The 4,432-nt window shown below is 40.5% G+C and overlaps 1 long non-coding RNA gene across 1 annotated transcript; it reads right to left on the bottom strand.

The window, feature by feature from the left end:
* Positions 1-1,631: 1,631 nt before the first annotated feature.
* On the bottom strand, positions 1,632-4,155 carry LOC123166937 (uncharacterized). The gene is made up of 3 exons (XR_006483732.1): positions 3,670-4,155; positions 2,213-3,328; positions 1,632-2,100 (listed from the first exon to the last, which is right to left on the bottom strand). It is a non-coding gene; the product is annotated as an uncharacterized lncRNA (long non-coding RNA).
* Between the last annotated feature and the right edge of the window lie 277 nt (positions 4,156-4,432).

Here is a 4,432-nt window from a genome sequence, read left to right as displayed (position 1 = left end):
GCCTAGCCTGCTACAGCCCGGGTTCCCGGAGTCCTGTTAGCCCAGTGCTACAGCCCGGATTCGCACGCTGTTGACCGACACGTTCGATGTTGATTCATGTATGCCTGTCCCCATACGTTAGTGCCGCTTTGGGTTCACGACTAGCCATGTCGGCCCGGGTTCTCTGTCATATGGATGCTAGCGACATTGTCATATACGTGAGCCAAAAGGCGCAAACGGTCCCGGGCCATGGTAAGGCGACACCCGTGGGAGTACCGTGCGTGAGGCCGCAAAGTGATATGAGGTGTTACAGGCTAGATCGGTGTGACTTGGAATCGGGGTCCCGACACTTGCATATTTAGGTGGACTCCTAACTCTCTTCGATGGTAGCCTAGAAACTTTTCTGAAACACATAGACGTATTAGATATTCAACAAATAAAAATTGTTATTCCCTCCCTTTTTCAATATAAGGCCTTTTAGAGAATTTAATACGCACTACATTCAGATGTATGTAGACGCGTTTGTAGAGTGTATATTCACACATTTTGCTCCGTATGTACTCTGTATTGGAATCTCAAAAAAAGTTTATATTTAGGAACGGATGGAGTATTATTTATATCATGACTTATGTAGTGAGAGTGAAGAATACTTTTCTTTTAATGTAATACTCCTTCCGGTCCATATTATTTATCGCTGCTTTAGTATAACTTTGTATTTGTCGCTGTTTTAGTACAACAACTTTATACTAAAGCAACAACAATTAATATGGATCGGAGGACTAGTGCTTTATTTGCACTGAGTGACATAGTTCATTTTAAAAAATATGTCAGAAAGATAAATAATTATTTTCATTTTCATTGCACATATTTTGTGGTAGTTAATTTTATTGCACCTCATATAATTTTATACGTATATTATGTTAATATGAAACAAAATTTAGTTAGGTAACAACTGTATTTTCTAATTTTCTGTACTCAGTCAGACGGAGACGCGTGGCTATTGAGATGTGCGTATTTTTATTTGTGATGATTAATTTTGTCACGAATCGTCGGCGTGTTTGGCGGCGTCGTTTAACGGTGCCTCTAGTCTACTGCGCTCCGTCTGAGCGGCGCCATGAGAGCGGTTACGCCGGCGGCTCTCCTGGATAACGCCCGCATATGTGCCCTCGCAAATCCTATTGTAGTGGCGGTCGGGGCGCTGGTCATCCGGCCGTTCCCCTTTGTGGTGTGGTACGACGTCTCCGTCGAAGCTGCATTGTACTCCCACGCTCGCATCGTCGAGCGGAGTTTCCTCGTCCAGCGGCAGATGGAAGGTGTCCTAGAGCTAGCTTGCACGGTTAGTGCTGTTCTGCGGGCTGGCATAGCACGGCTCCGAATTAGTTGTTTCATTAATTTATTTGGGAATCACGTATTATTTGGGAAACTGGATCTGAATTGCTGGATCTATCTAAGAAAGAAGAGATACATGAAGTGAGAAAAGGATCTTTCTTCGTCTATGCTTATGTACCTTTACGACTTGGTTTAAAGTAATCTTTAGTGGGTCCGTCTCCTCGTCTGAACTACACATGGCGATGCATACATAAGCATCTTGGCTTTCTCAAATCAGTTGTGAGCCCTTAAACCAATATTTTTGTTTAGATGTAGATGCAGATAGAAGTACCTTGTTCACAAATATAATATTGCAGAGACAATAGTTTTAAACAGAAAAGGCAGCTATGTCCGCATTATATTTAGACAAATAAGAATGATTCTGCTTGTTCTAATCATAGCGGCAACAAATCAAATATCTATAATACATTCTTGTAAATAATGTTTTTTGCCACGCTGCCGAATGGACGCTCTTCAACCGCTGTGAGTATATGCAACATATAGTTGGCCATGTGTGAACATTTTTATAAGTACAGCCCAACCTTTTTGAGAGATTGCCCCTTGCTTCTGTTCATAGTCATAGCAAAATCACACTGATATTGGGTATTCTCTCAGCAATGTTAGGTCGTTTATTACCTGGCCTTCAATGAACTGCCTTCCTAACTGTGTTATTGTTAGTCTTGTCCCATTGCAAAGTCCCGCACTTTGGTTGATTTTTATCATAAGCATTACTGGAAGATCCAACTTCAGCCTCTGGTATTCAAGATAATTTAAGACTATTTAGAAACTCAGCTGGGTACAACATATATTCATCTTCCACTGTAGACATTTGTTTGCATGTTGTATCTGAACTAAGATATGTTACCTCTTCTCCAGGAAGTTGACTCATGATATGGGTGTTAATCTCGTCGACAATCTCGTTTCTTGGGAACATGATCGCTCTTTCTTCTAGGTATGTTCTATGAGTGTACCAGCTTTGTAAGTCAGGGAATTAGATGCTATTAACAATGGATGTTATGGGGTTATCTCCTTCATGTAAAATAAGGTCTTCTGGGGATGCTAATCCAATCTTCTTCATTTGTTGTTGTTGCTGCACCATTGCTGATGTTTTGCATCCAGCTTGGAAATTTCGTCGTCTTTTCTTTCTTTATTGGACTACCTTCAACTGAATTCAGACACATATTTTTTGTGAGTCGGTACTCCTGAAAGTTCTTCAATAGGTAGGATCTCTTTATATATGCGGAAACAAATATGTTCCCTTTTCCCCATTGGTATAGCCGGTAGGATTTGTCTGAAGTCACCTACCAAGACTATAGTCATTCCTCCAAATGTTCTCTGCTCGGCATCCTCATTTGTGAATCAAAGTATGTCTCAAACTCTTGTCAATGCTTGTGTGTAATCAACGAAGTTCTCGTTATTAGCTCCGCAAGAAATGTTCCTAGCTTGATGCCGCATGTGTACTCATTAGTGATCTTCAGTGAAATGTGGAATCTTGAATGAGCTGTGCTTCCACCTTGTAAAAGAGGTGCTGCTATACCACTTGAAGTTACTGCTAGAAGTATCTTCCCTTCGGACCTTAATTTTTTTCATAAATGCTTTCCACAGAAACTTCTTTCCTGTTCCACCATATGTATCAACAAAAATCAATTTGCCAAGACTGCAGTAAACTAATTATATTATAACATCAAAGCCATCTTGTGATCATCATTCTTGGACCAGTGGCCTAAACTTGTTAATAGTGAGGAGATGCATCGATATATAACTCATAGTGGCCTATTTATGTTGGAACCCCATATTCTTTTACCAATGAGCTGACATTTTCGTCAATTAGTATCATGCCAAGGCTAATAAGTTCATTGTTGATGAGGTTAATGCATCCCATAGCCTAATTACTCCGACCTTCACTTTCCAGGATTCCTTTCCATTGGTAATCGCATGGAGCATAGCGTATGCCATCATTTTTGAAGGTAAAAAGAGTGACCTGTAAGCGAGCACAGTTTCAAGATCAGTACTTGTTGAGTCTCTACCAACTCCAAGGCTTTAATTGGAAAGAATGATTAGATCATGGTCTTCATGTTATTTGTAAGAAATAAGATGTGCATAGCCGAAGCTCATGGTCGTCTTGTTGTTTGTACTCCCTCCGTAATGAAATATAAGAGTGTTTAGATCGCTACTTTAGTTATAAATGCTCTTATATTTCTTTATAGTGGGAGTAAGAATGAAGAGGTGCATAGCCTAATAATATATAACTGAACCAACGGAACAAATAATCGCTGAAAAAATGGACGAGAAAGAAACTTAGCAGAGACACAACCATCGTACCTGACATGAGAAGCTTGATCAATTGACAACCGACAGAGGCTCCTTTATGTTGAGATAGTTTGTGTTAGGCCACAGGTTGAATATATAAGCTAGCCTCATGGGCCCAGCTGTGCTCCGAGCTGATCTCCATGAGCTATCCAAAGAGCGTGAGAGGATTTGGAATTGGATCCCTAGGTATAGCTCTTTTAAAGGGCGTGATAGAAAAATATTGAGTCTGAATCCACCAAAAAAATACGGTCAATTCAATTATAATCCGATAAAAAATCAAAACAAAGCTGAGGAACAAAATTTAATGTGGTACGATCCATGAGTAGGATTCATGCCCCAACTTATTTGCTCCTATTTGTGAGAAACACGTATCTGTTTTCATATGGGGAAGAAGAGAGACGTGAGATCATGAGAGAACAGATTTGTTTTCCATGTGGGGGGGGAGAGAGATGTGAGGGAGGAAGAGAGACGTGAGATCATGGGAGAGAGAGAGAGACGTGAGAGATTAAGGAGAGTAAGATTGCATCAAGGCGCTGCTTTTTTCACCTGGGGAGGAAGAGATGGCGGAGGGTATTATGGGCCTGTCAGCGGAGTGTTGGGCTTTCTAATCAATCTTCTTTCAGCCGAACTGCTACCTTTTTTTACCAAGGTTAATCTACATCGTAATAATTCGGTCCCACCTTAGATGTACGACTAGTAATTTCTAATTAACGTGGGAATTTTTAGGGAGTCTGTAATTAGTATAGGTATAGATAGATAGATAGATATAGATAGA

The sequence above is a fragment of the Triticum aestivum genome, chromosome 1D (genome assembly GCF_018294505.1).
Source record: "Triticum aestivum cultivar Chinese Spring chromosome 1D, IWGSC CS RefSeq v2.1, whole genome shotgun sequence".
NCBI classification, from domain to species: domain Eukaryota; kingdom Viridiplantae; phylum Streptophyta; class Magnoliopsida; order Poales; family Poaceae; genus Triticum; species Triticum aestivum.
Note: the sequence above shows the minus strand (reverse complement) of the source record. Positions and strands in the feature narration are given on the sequence as shown.